The sequence below is a fragment of the Somniosus microcephalus genome, chromosome 12 (genome assembly GCF_052327205.1).
Source record: "Somniosus microcephalus isolate GS21.2 chromosome 12, FLI_Smic_1.0, whole genome shotgun sequence".
Lineage (NCBI taxonomy): Eukaryota > Metazoa > Chordata > Chondrichthyes > Squaliformes > Somniosidae > Somniosus > Somniosus microcephalus.
Window position 1 is genome coordinate 75,106,532 of NC_140998.1, and position 14,372 is coordinate 75,120,903.

At 41.9% G+C, this 14,372-nt stretch overlaps 1 protein-coding gene across 3 annotated transcripts in view; it reads right to left on the bottom strand.

The window, feature by feature from the left end:
- The window catches only part of cdkl1 (cyclin dependent kinase like 1 (CDC2 related kinase)), a 90,066-nt gene that overhangs the window by 66,703 nt on the left and 8,991 nt on the right, over positions 1 to 14,372 (bottom strand). The gene's annotated exons all lie outside the window — the stretch shown is intronic.

The following is a 14,372-nucleotide window of genomic DNA, read 5'->3' on the forward strand; positions in this document are numbered from 1 at the left end:
ACTATGTTTTTGAAGCCCCTGTATACTGTAGTACCAGTAGTGACCGCTCGGGTATATAAGCCTGTGTAGCGTCTTGTGTAGTTAGTTCACCTCCAGACTTTGTTCAGTAAACACTTGTTAAATCAACTCCTGCATTCCGTGTCTCCATTAACACACGGATCTAACACTTGTAATAAGGGAACAGCTATAATTATGGGGGATTTTAATTATCATATTAACTGGACAAATCAAATTGGGCAGAGCAGCCTTGAGGATGAGTTCATTGAGTGTATTAGGGATGGGTTTCTTGAGCAGTATGTAACTGAACCGACCAGGGGGCAAGCAACCTTAGATTTGGTCCTGTGTAATGAGACAGGATTAATTAAAAATGTCCTAGTAAAGGATCCCCTTGGAATGAGTGACCATAACATGGTTGAATTCTATATTCAAGTAGAGGGTGAGAAGGTTGGATCTCAAACAAGCGTGCTGAGCTTGAATAAAGGAGACTATGAAGGTATGAGAGCGGAATTGATTAGAGTGGACTGGGAAAATAGATTAAAGGGTAAGACGGTACATGATCAGTGGTGTACATTTAAGGAGTTATTTTACAACTTCCAAAAAATATATATTCCACTGAGGAAAAAAGGGTGTAAAAGAAAAGATAGCCATCCGTGGCTAAGTAAAGTAATTAAGGATAGTATCCGACTAAAAACAAGGGCATATAAGGTAGCCAAATCTAGTGGGAGGATAGAAGATTGGGAAGTCTTTAAAAGACAGCAAAAAATAACTAAAAGATTGATTAAGAAAGGGAAGATAGATTATGAAAGTAAATTAGCAAAAAATATAAAAACAGACAGCAAAAGTTTCTATAGTTATATAAAAAGAAAAAGGGTGGCTAAAGTAAATGTTGGTCCCTTAGTGGATGAGACCGGGAAATTAATGGTGGGAAACATGGAGATGGCAAAAACGCTGAACAATTATTTTGTATCAGTCTTTACGGTAGAGGACACTAAGAATATCCCAACACTGGACAAACAGGGGGCTCTAGGGGGGGGGGGGGGGGGGGGGGAGGACCTAAATACGATTAAAATCACTAAGGAAGTGGTACTTGGTAAAATAATGGGACTCAAGGCGGATAAATCCCCTGGACCTGATGGCTTGCATCCTAGGGTCTTAAGGGAAGTGGCGGTAGGGATTGTGGATGCATTGGTAATAATTTTCCAAAACTCCCTGGACTCAGCAAAGGTCCCGGCAGATTGGAAAACTGCTAATGTAACACCCTTATTTAAAAAGGGTAGTAGGCAGAAGGCTGGAAACGATAGACCTGTTAGCCTAACATCTGTGGTTGGTAAAATGTTAAGAGTCCATTATTAAGGAGACAGTAATGGGACATTTGGATAAACATAATTTAATAGGACAAACTCAGCATGGTTTCATGAAGGGGAAGTCATGTTTGACAAATTTGCTTGAGTTTTTTGAGGAAGTAACATACAGGGTGGATAAAGGGGAACCAGTGGACGTAGTGTATTTAGACTTCCAAAAGGCATTTGACAAGGTGCCACACAAAAGATTATTGCTCAAGATAAAAAATCACGGGATTGGGGGTAATATTCTGGCATGGGTGGAGGATTAGCTATCTAACAGAAAGCAGAGAGTTGGGATAAATGGTTCGTTCTCAGACTGGCGACCAGTAACTAGTGGTGTTCCGCAGGGGTCAGTGCTGGGTCCCCAACTCTTTACAATCTATATTAACAATTTGGAGGAGGGGACCGAGTGTAACATATCAAAGTTTGCAGATGATACAAAGATGGGACGGAAAGTAGTGAGTGAGGAGGACATAAAAAACCTGCAAAGGGACATAGACAGGCTAAGTAAGTGGGCAGAGATTTGGCAGATGGAATACAATACTGGAAAGTGTGAGGTTATGCACTTTGGCAGGAAAAATCATAGAGCAAGTTATTATCTTAATGGCAAGAAACTGGAAAGTACTGTAGTACAAAGGGATCTGGGGGCCCTGGTGCACGAAACTCAAAAAGTTAGTATGCAGGTGCAGCAAGTGATCAAGAAGGCCAATGGAATGTTGGCTTTTATTGCTAGGGGGATAGAATATAGAAACAGGGAGGTATTGCTGCAGTTGTACAAGATATTGGTGAGACCGCACCTGGAATACTGCATACAGTTTTGGTGTCCATACTTAAGAAAAGACATACTTGCTCTCGAGTCAGTACAAAGAAGGTTCACTCGGTTAATCCCGGGGATGAGGGGGTGGTCATATGAGGAGAGGTTGAGTAGATTGGGACTCTACTCATTGGAGTTCAGAAGAATGAGAGGCGATCTTATTGAAACATAAGATTGTGAAGGGGCTTGATTGGGTGGATGCGGTGAGGATGTTCCCAATGATGGGTGAAACTAGAACTAGGGGGCATAATCTTAGACTAAGGGGCTGCTCTTTCAAAACTGAGCTGAGGAGAAACTTCTTCACTCAGAGGGTGGTAGGTTTGTGGAATTTACTGCCCCAGAAAGCTGTGGAAGCTACATCATTAAATAAATTTAAAACAGAAATAGATAGTTTCCTAGAAGTAAAGGGAATTAAGGGTTACGGGGAGCGGGCAGGAAATTGGACATGAGTCTAGGTTCGGGATGGTCATGGCCCTGTGGGTAGTGGAGTGGGCCCAGGGGCCGTGTAGCCTGGTTCTGCTCCTACTGTGTTCTAATTCTGTGTTAGATTTCAGGAGATGGTTTTATTCCTGTTCCTGGCTGGGGTGGAGATCGCCTTTACAGAAGGTAAGTACTGTAGAAAATATAGGGACAGAGTGATCTCCTGGACGAGTTTCGATCGCCTAGATGGGTCGGAGAGGAATTTCCCAGATTTTTTTCTCCCAAATTGGCCATTGGGTCTTTTATCTGGTTTTTCGCCTCTCCCGGGAGATCACATGGGCTCGGGTGGATGGAGAGTGATAGAAGATTTGAGGTTAGGATCAGATCAGCCATGATCTTATTGAATGGTGGAGCAGGCTCGAGGGGCCGATTGGCCTACTCCTGCTCCTATTTCTTATGCCTTCCTAATTACTTGCTGTACCTGCATGCTAACTTTTTGAGTTTCATGTATGAGGATCCCCAGATCCCTCTGTACCTCAGCATTGTGTAGTCTCTCTCCATTTAAATAATAATTTGCTTTCTTATTCTTCCTACCAAAGTGGATAACTTCACATTTTCCCACATTATAGTCCATCTGCTAAATTTTTGCCCACTCACTTAACCTATCTATATCCCTTTGCAGACTCTGTGTCCTCCTCACAACTTGCTTTCCCACCTATCTTTGTATCATCAGCAAATGTGGCTACAGTACACACGGTCCCTTCATCCAAGTCATTAATATAGATTGTAAGTAGTTGAGGCGCCAGCACTGATCCCTGTGGCACCCCACTAGTTACAGTTTGTCAACCGGAAAATGACCCACTTATCCCGACTCTTTGTTTTCTGTTAGTTAGCCAATCCTCTATCCATGCTAATATATTACCCCAACCCCGTGAGCTCTTATCTTGTACAGTTGCCTTTTATGTGGCACCTTATCGAATGCCTTCTGGATATCCAAATACACTACTGGTTCCCCTTTATCCACACTGCTCGTTACATCCTCAAAGAACTCTAGTAAATTTGTCAAACACGATTTCCCTTTCATAAAACCATGTTGACTCTGCTTGATTGTATTATGATTTTCTAAATGTCCTGCTATGTCTTCCTTTATAATGGATTCCAGCATTTTCCCAATGACAGATGTTAGGCTAACTGGCCTATAGTTTCCTGATTTTTGCCTCCCTCCTTTCTTGAATAGGGGCATTACATTTGCGGTTTTCCAATCCGCTGGGACCTCTCCAGAATCCAGGGAATTTTGGTAGATTACAACCAATGCATCCACTATCTCTGCAGCCACTTCTTTTAAGACCCTAGGATGTATGCCATCAGGTTCAGGGGACTTATCAGCCTTTAGTCCCATTAGTTTGCCTAGTACTTTTTCTCTTGTAATAGTCATTATTTTAAGCAGAATTTTGGTCTCCTTCTCTAAGGAAGGATATACTTGCCTTGGAGGCAGTGCAACGAAGGTTCACTAGATTGATTCCTGGGATGAGAGAGCTGTCCTATGATGAGAGATTGTGTAGAATGGGCCTATACTCTCTGGAGTTTAGAAGAATGAGAGGTGATCTCATTGAAACATACAAGATTCTGAAATGGACTGACAGGGTAGATGCGGAGAGGTTGTTTCCCTGGCTGGAGTGTCTAGAACTAGGGGGCATAGTCTCAGGATAAAGGTAGGCCATTTAAGATTGAGATGAGGAGGAATTTCTTCACTCAGAGGGTTGTGAATCTTTGGAATTCTCTGCCCCAGAGGGCTGTGAATGCTGAGTCTTTGAGTATATTCAAGGCTGATAGATAGATTTTTGGACTCTAGGGGAATCAAGAGATATGGTGATTGGGCGGGAAAGTTGAGTTGAGATCGATGATCAGCCATGATCTTATTGAACAGCAGAGCAGGCTCGAGGGGCCATAAGGCCTAATCCTGCTCTTATTTCTTATGTTCCTCCCTCCCTATAGCCCCTTGATTAGCAATTATTATTGGGATGCATTTAGTGTCCTCTACCGTGAAGACCGATACAAAATATTTGTTCAAAGTATCTGCCATTTCGCTGTTTCCCATTATTAATTCCCCAGTCCCATCCTCTAAGGGACCAACGTTTACTTTAGCTACTCTCTTCCCTAAAATTGCCCATGATTATCGCATTACCTTTCTTACAAGCCCCTATTATTTCTTAATTTATACTCTGTCCTACAGTGTAGCTACTGTTAGGGGGCCTATAGACTACTCTCACCAGTGACTTCTTTCCCTTACTATTTCTTATCTCCATCCAAACTGATTCTACATCTTGATCTTCTGAGCCAATATCATTTCTCACCACTGCACTGATCTCATCCTTTATTAACAGAGCTACCTCACCTCCTTTTCCTTTCTGCCTATCCTTCCGAAATGTCAAATACCCCCGAATATTCAGTTCCCAGCCTTGGTCACCTTGCAACCACGTCTCTGTAAAATTGTGTTGCGTCATCTTCAGCTACACTCCTCTTAGTGAGTGACTATTTACAAAGTGGCGCTGAGAAAATGTCAGGGAGTAAGTCATCAAACATTATTTTGGCTATAAAGTGGTACACAGAATAAAGAAACGTGGGTGTTGGTGTGGTACATGAAGGAACTTGGATGGGATCAAATGATGGCTTAATAACTAATCAAAACTGAGTTCTTTGTATGATATCAGCTTAGACACTTTGTACAGTTGTAAACAGGAAAGATCAGAATGTTGTTATAGGTGAGGAATGCCTCTTGCCTCATCCATTCAGAAAATATAAATCAGTGTTCCCAAAGACTTTGTACATATAAAGTAACTATTTTTCAGCAAGACTTGTGCTTAATGTAGGTTGCACTTTTCAAACTGCATAATTTAATGAAGAGTATAGCATGTTATTGTATGCATTGTGTTAGATGTACTACAATGAACAAATTATCACTAAATAAAATATGCATGTGTAGTGAGGGCTTGCACTTTTGCCACTTACCTACTTTCTGAATATAGCAATACCGTGCAAGCCACAAATATCTGAATTAAAAAGTGGTGCCATAGAAATATGTAGTTTGTGCCAGATATACACCAGTAGTTCAGCAACTGGCTTGGTTTGACATGCCCACAAACTTTTAATATATTCTCAAACACACCATAAAAAACGGATTCATTACAAGCTGGCATATTTACTGCAAATGCCAACCCGTTCTTAGCAACAGCAGCATTAAGAAAACAGATCATTGCTAGGTTCCAATGTGGTACATATTTAGAAAGGTTCCAATGTGGTACATATTTAGAAGTAGTTCTGTACTTGGTTTCATTATCTAATGTAAACAGTAACACAAGAAATATATTAGTCTATCATATGTCAGAACATTAAAAACACAGATTCATCCCCTGATCAACAAAATTAATTATGTTTACATTCACAATATCCACATAGGCTAATGCAATATTTAATACAACTGGCAGTTACTGACAAACATGTACTGACTCCGCTACTTGGAAATCGATTCTGTTGTTTGGTTGCTAGTCAACATCTATACAGATATGAAAAATGAACATTAAAACAAATAATGCAATAGAACAGGAAAACATGGGTTGATAGAAAATAATGTGCCAAAACTACCTTTGCTAATAAAAGTAAAATTTGCAGATTGATTTTGCCATCACTAGAAAATGCTACTGTGTTGCGTTCCATGGTCGATTTGGAAATCTAGGGTTTTCTCCCATTATCTGATCACTGTTAAGATGATACTTAACTGTGATGACAAAAAGATAATTAATAACAGACAGTGTCATGGAAAAGAAGGATGTTCTTGGGAGAATATGTTGTTCAAAGGCATCTGCAGACATTTAGCAATGAAGTGAATTATTCAGAAATTTAAGGCCATTCATATCATTAAAACAGCAAAAACATTTGTAGAGTCATTAAATTGGGGCAGTGGGGAAAATGTTGAATGTATCACATTATAAAGCAACAATTGCCAATGCCAACGGAATGTTCCGGTTATATAAGTAAATCCATAATTTATTGGTCTGGAGACGCAAGACTGACACTCTAGAAAGCATTGGCAAGGACACACAGAGTACTGTGTCCAATTGTGGTGTCCACTTATGAAAAGACGTAGCCATTGGAAAATGTACAAAAAGAGGAGCAATACAAATAGTGCTAGGATTTAAAACAATAGAGGAGAGGCTACGGTGGATTCGCCGGGGAAAATAAAGACTAAGATAAAACTCAAAGACTAAGGAGAAGGTAGGGAAGAGTCGAGGAAGAATGTTGAATAATCTCTTCCCGAGTTCCAACTTTCATTTACTAAAAATATAGTTGCTCCATATGAATACACACTGCACGCAAATACATACATTTACTCTCCATTGCCATGTATTGACTAATGAGCAAAACATGGCCCAAGTATTAAAATCACCAAGGGAATCAGCGAGGTGAATTTTGAAAACTTCTTTATGAACGAGGAGACATAACTATAATCTAAGAAAACCCAAGCAAAACATACCTTTTGGAGTAAATATGTTACACTCAAGTTTTTTTTTTTTTTTAATTCATTCTTTGGATGTGGGCATTGCTGACATTTATTACCCATCCCTAGTTGCCCCAGTAGGACTGCCATCTTGATACAACCTAGTGACTTACTAGGCCACATCAGAGGGCAGTTAAGAGTCAACCATTTTGATGTGAGACTGGAGTGACGTATAGGCCAGAGCAGGCAAGAACAGGAGGTTTCTTTCCGGAACGTTCATGAATGAACCAGATGGGTTTATACGACAATCGAACAGCTTCATGGTCATTTTTACTGACACCAGCTTTTTAAATCCAGATTATTTAAACTGAATTCAAATGTGATTTGAACTTACATGCTCTAGATTAGTCCAGGTTTCTAGATTACTAGTTCAAGTTATTATTTTTGGAATGAAACATAACGAATGTGACCTCAGTTTCTAATCAATAAAAGAAATGGACAGATCCCTGATTCAACAGGAAGTGCAACAACTTGCCTTTAATATAATGCCTTTAACGTAGAAAACCTTCACAGAGGTATAATGAAAAAATAGTAAACAGATATACGCTTACCACTAAGACAGGAGAGAGAGGCAAGCTAGTGCGAGTGGGATCCGTATATGGACTTAATTAAGAGGTCAATCTTGCTGGGCTGAATGGCTCTCCTTCTAAACTTCATATAATCAGGTAAGCCATCAACTGGCACCAATTTTTGTTAATGCTTTCCTTCCATGTGATCTTACTGACTATTGTAATATAATTATGTTTGTATTTTAGTTAAAACAAATGTATCCTATTTTATGGGACACAGACATTTACAACAACTTGCATTTATATAGCACTTTTAACATAGTAAAATATCCCAAGACGCTTCAGAGGAGCGTTATCAAACACAATTCAACACCGAGCCACGAGATATTAGGATAGGTGACCATGGAGGGGTTTGAAAACAAGGATGAGTGTTTTAAATTTGAGGCGGTGCTAGACTGGGAGCCAATTCCCTCTGTCAAAGACTTATTTGAACCAGATTCTAAATGACACCTTAACCTATCCAAGGTAAAGGAAGTTGTACAATTAACATCAGCTTTTTAAGTACATTAACAAAAGGCCATCTCTAACTTTACGATTTCTTAGATTGTTTTTTTCCAATGATTAGTTGCCTTCTCCTGTACCATTTTTGAGAGCCAATAACAGATAATTTGCTATCAGGCTTCTAACTGTACGCTTTAAAACAGCTGCTAGAAGTGTGCAAGAGGCACACAGGGTGACTTTCAATAAGACATTCTTTTCCTGCTTGTAAAATGCGTAGCTTCTCCCTCAAGTTGCATTGTTAAAATTGAATGAGCCCTAGTGATGAATCGAAAGTACAAACTGGCACCCTATTATTCTGCGGCAGGATGAGCATATTACCAGCAAGCTCTAAATGACGTATTACTTCACAGCTTATGCTTACATAAAGAGTTCTCCAACATGCTCAATTTCCAATCTAATTTCCAATCAAAGAGTTGCAGCAACATTGAATCTCTTGTTAAACCCCACATGAAGGCATAGCTCACTCAAATTATTGCTAATACAGAAGCTACTTCTGTCAGTTTTTATCATTTACTGAGCAACTTAATTTGTTAAATTCAGAGCGAATAGAAGCAGAATGTTATCCATGCCGGCTTTAATCTTCCATGCACCAGCAGTTTCATCTTTGGCCACAAACAAAATATGAGCGATCTGGATTTTTTTTCCACAAAGCCGGAACCAGGGCTAAGTTAAGAGCATGTCTACAATTCTCTCTTTCTCACACCTTTACCCCTCTCCTTTCTGAAGTTCAAATCCTTGTTTAGTTATTGCCATAGGCATTGACCGTAAACTCAGCTTGTCAATTTCCTGCAAGCTAGAAAATAGTGTTCATAAACAGTGCTTTGGAGAGATAACACTGGTGAACATAAGAACATAAGAAATAGGAGCAGGAATAGGCCACTTGGCCCCTCGAGCCTGCTCCACCATTCAATAAGATCGTGGCTGATCTTGGGCTCAAAGCCACTTCCCTGCTCGCTCCCCATAACCCTTCACTCCCTTATCTTGTAAAAATCTGTCTATCTCCACCTTAAATGTATTTAATGACCCAGCCTCCACGGCTCTCTGGGGCAGTGAATTTCACAGATTTACGACCCTCAGCGAAGAAATTCCTCCTCATCTCAGTTCTAAAAGGGCGACCCTTTATTCTGAAACTATGCCCCCGAGTTCTAGATTTCCCCACGAGAGGAAACATCCTCTCTGCATCTACCTTGTCGAGCCCCCTCAGTATCTTATATGTTTCAATAAGATCACCTCTCATTCTTCTAAATTCCAATGAGTATAGGCCCAACCTGCTCAACCTTGCCTCATAAGTCAACCCCCTCATCTCTGGAATTAACCTAGTGAATCGTCTCTGAACTGCCTCCAATGCAAGTATATCCTTCCTTAAACAAGGAGACCAAAACTGTACGCAGTACTCAAGGTGTGGTCTCACCAATACCCTGTACAGTTGTAGCAGGACTTCCCTGCTTTTATACTCCAACCCCTTTGAAATAAAGGCCAACATTCCATTTGCCTTTTTGATTACTTGCTGTACCTGCATGCTAACCTTTTGTGTTTCATGCACAAGGACCCCCAGGTCCCTCTGAACCGTAGCAATAGGCTTGCTGTGGAATAGTAAGACAACAGGTTTCTCCATATGGTGTCTTCTCAATTTAGATAATGGTATTAGGTGGACATTGAACAAATGGAGGTTGAGCTACTGCCTATGCAAAGAGAAGGTAAATTAGTTACCCATCGCCATTCTTGTAAATAAGTCAGTTCTTCTTCTTAGGCAGTCCCTCAGAACCGAGGATGGCTTGCTTCCACATTAAAAATGAGTTCGCAGGTGACTGATGAGTCCAATGCGGGACCTACAGTCTCTGTCACAAGTGGGGCAGATGGTGGTTGAAGGGGCGGTCGGGTGGGGTGCTTGGGTTGACGTGCGCTCCTTGTGCTTGGCTTCTGCTTGCTCCCGGCGAAGAGACTCGAGGTGTTCGGCGCCTTCCCGAATGCTTCTCCTCCACTTTGTGCGGTCTTGGGCCAGGGATTCCCAGGTGTCAGTGGGGATGTTACACTTTTTCCAAGGAAGCTTTGAGGGTGTCCTTGAAGCGTTTCCTCTGCCCACCTGGGGCTCTCTTGCCGTGCCGGAGCTCCGAATAGAGCGCTTGTTTTGGGAGTCTAGTATCGGGCATGCGGACAATGTGGCCCGTCCATCGGAGCTGATTGAGCGTGGTCAGAGCTTCGATGCTGGCCTGAGCAAGAACACTGACGTTGGTGCGCCTATCCTGGCAATAGATTTGCCAATCAGTTAAAAAGCTGTCTATGAACGGGTTAAATACCTGCCCTTTTCTCTATTCTCACTGTGTCCAGAGCTCTATCCAAATGAATAGCGCAGTACATAATCAGTGCTTCTCAGAATTTTACGGACAGGATTCATGTTCTCCCCTCCCCCTTTTAATCTTTTCTCCAATGAAACAAAGTTCAGCTCTGCCTCTCTCCTCATGACATGCATCTGAGAATCATCCCTTGTTGCCTTTCTCTGAATCCTATCTAGCTTTAAAAGCATGAGCATCACCACATTGCTACCCGATGAGAGTGCGTGCACGCTGCACAATGTAGGTAACTTTAGCAATATACGGTTCTTAGAGCCATGCACTTGAATTGTTCCAGTAGAAAGCAAATGCCCAATGGGTGAAACAGTCTTTAATATATCGGGCTCAAACTCACTGGGCTGGACTTTGTGAATGGAGCCGAGTTGGAGGCGGGACTGCTGCTTGTCGGGTCTATGTCCCGCCTCCATCATGTTCTGACCAACCAGAGGGATTTTCCTGATTGACCTCATTAAGCCCACCCTGCGGGCTCAGCAAGCCAATTAGGAGGCAGTCACTAACAGAGCACGTCAACGTCTGACGTGCCATCTGTCAAGACTTCTTGAAAGAAGAAATGTCAGCGTTTGACAGCTCTGTGAAGCTGTCAAACACAGATCTGTGTAGTTTGATGAGCCCTTGTGTTCAGGACTCATCAAACCTTTCAACTTTGTAGATTTCAGATGACTGTTGGTTCGGAGGATCCAACAGCCAGTCTGTGAAATCTACAAGGAAGATGTCGGGACTCCCGATCCAGAGCGGATGAAGGCTGTAGGCAGAAACCAAGGTAAGTGAACATTTTTTAACACTTAACACTCACCTTACATACTTACCACTCCACACTTGCACCCATCACTCACCTCTACATCTTACTTTCAGGCCCCTCCGATCCCCGCAGACCTCCTACTCGACTCCTCCAACCCGGCGGGGTTCTCTGAGGTTGGGAAGCCTTCACCTGAAAAGGTAAAATGGGACTAATCCTTTTTTCTGCCTGTTAACAGGCAGTTAAAAGGATTTAATCCCTTTCCCGCCTCCAGGAAATAGGACCCGAAGCAGCACATCTTCCCGCCTCCTGGCAAAAGGGCATGGAGGCGGGCTGGGGGCGGGTTTGTCCTCTGCCCCCACTTTCTGCAACTTTCCCAGCAGTCCCGCCTCCATACCCACCTCCTCGGGGCTGAGAAAAGCCAGCGCAATGTGGCTGTAAATGAGAGTCATAAATAACAAAAATCATTCAAAAAGTTGTTTCTGTAAAATATATATCGCTAGCATTTGCAATTTTAATTAAATTTAAAATAATTTCTTACTGATAATTATGTTCCTTCACAGTCTACTGTAATTCCACTTCTCTACCTTAATAAATGATAATGTAATCTTAAACTATTAAAAGGGGGGGGGGGGGGGGGGGGAGAGAGGGGGAGACATTTCCCAAATAATATTTCTTCAACTTGAAAGACTCAAACCAGATGCTTTTGATCAAAAGCTGCAGCAAATTAAGGATTAGTTATTTATAAAATGTCATTCCACAATTATCAACCATTAGGAGCTGTTGAGTTGATTGATATTTTCAATCGTGAAAGGATTGTTGGTTTATTCATGCAAGCCAATTGCCATAGTTAGAAGTCTCCAAACCAAGCTACTGAGAAATCCACACAGGTAGTGTTTCTATTTACCTGATATGGAGTACACACTTTCTCCCTGGAGGGACAACCCAACCAAGTCCAGAATTCTAAGGCACAGTTGGTAGCGCCAAGTCTTAAGGACCCCCAATTGCGTATAGAATATTACTAGAGTTTAGCCAGGTAAAATCGTGCAGCCTATCAGTATAGAGCACTTGTAAAGTTCCCACTTCTTGTCCAGCCAAAACCACCCTACATTAGGGTATTGGCTTGCATGGCTATCTGGAGCGAAGTGGGAAGAATCTCTGCCTCCAATGACTACCCCAAGTTCCATTAGTGGGACCGCTGGCTGGTCAATTGTCAATCTTACCCTGAAGTACTGTGAACCTGCCTGCCTCAGATATTAGATTACCAGAGAGGGTTAATTTGGTTGTAAACCTCCATTGCCAGGTATCCGATCAAGTAGCCACCTTGAGCCCAAGGAGACCCTGCTTAATCTCCTTACCACAAAAAAATCAGTTACATATTGATCATTAAATGCTTGACAAACACAGGTCTGAGCCTATGCTAGGTGGACAGTAGGCACCAGTAGCTCCTCCTAAGTGTCACCGTGTGTGAAAGCGTTGCCACCACCCTCCTGAACACAACAGACCCCACTGGCTGGTATTTCCACCATTTGGCAGTGCAGTTTCAACAGCTTCTCTTTACCTTTCTGTAACCCAATCATGGTAGGCTCTAATCCCTGGATATATGAGCACGTTCTCATACATGACCTACAGGTAGTGTTTCCAAGCAGCTGCCAACAACCCGATTCTCAGAGTTTCCTCATCAGCTATACAACGTACATCTACCCTCAGCATGATGGGAGAACATAAACAGATCAGCTTGTGACATACCAGCCACTTTGATGTCCCATACTTCCAAGTCCAGTGCTACATATCAGGTTTACTCATCAACTGTTTAAACTAGGTCAGGTGAGGGCTTTCACAAAGAGGCATGCTTGACATGAAGCTGATTTCCCCTCCAGGGTATGGAGTCACATGTTAGCAAAGTCCAGAAATCTCTCTTTTTCCACAAATACACCTCATAAATGTGGATCTTACAAATGGTCTCTCTGCGTGACTAGCAGTTCTGAATCATGAAGAACTATTTGGACACATCCAACACCAACAATACATGTCAACCTTGGCGCAGTGGTAGCATTCTCGCCTCTGAGTCAGAAGGTTGTGGGTTCAAGTCCCACTCTAGAGACTTGAGCACAAAAATCTAGCCTGACATCTCAGTGTAATACTGAGGGAATGTTTCACTTGCCGTCTTTCAGATGAGACATTAAACCGAGGCCCTGTCTGCCCTTTCAGGTGAATGTAAAAGATCTCTTGGCACTATTCAAAGAAGAGCAGGGAAGTTCTGGTGTTCTGGACAATATTTATCACTCAACCAACATCTAAAAACAGAAAATCTAGTCATTTATCTCACTGCTGTTTGTGGGAGCTTGCTGTGCACAAATTGGCAACGACATTTCCTACATTACAACAGTGGCTACACTTCAAAAGTATTTGATTGGTTATAAAGCACTTTGGGAAGTCTTCAAACATGTAACATATATATATTAGGAATTTGCTGTCAGAGTGTTATGGTTAAGGAATTAGAACTGAAAAAATTACAAGGGCAAGCAGATAATTTTACTCATATAATTTTTAAGTACATATGACAATGTTTGTACTGTAGGGCAATGTTTTGCAGCAGTCTGATTTTTGAACAAAAACAGCCAAATGAAACACACAGCGAGACGAGTATGGTGCCCATCATATTTCGATGATTTGCAAGACGTTAAGAAATGTATTTTGTTGAGATGTGAATGGCCACAATCTGTTAGTGGTATATCGACAATCAGTGAATGAGACCATCAGCAATCTGATCTAATAGCGAGGGTCCAGTGCCCACACAGGGCGCCCAGGTTTCTAGCGCCGGCCGTTAGACGGGGATCGGCAAGTTGCACAGCATTTTCCTGCAGTCGGTCAGCACTCACACGCAACATACTTCAAACAAAATTCAACTAGGGCAAAAAGCTCAAATTCCCTGTATCTCATACACAGAGAAAGCGGGAGATGCCAGTGGTGCATTGCTACTGTAAACACCCAGCGATTTCTCCTTGTACACACGGGGGCTGCACTTTGGTGATGTGCAAGAAGCGAGTTTGATTTCCAATCTGCACAAAAACCGACCGTGA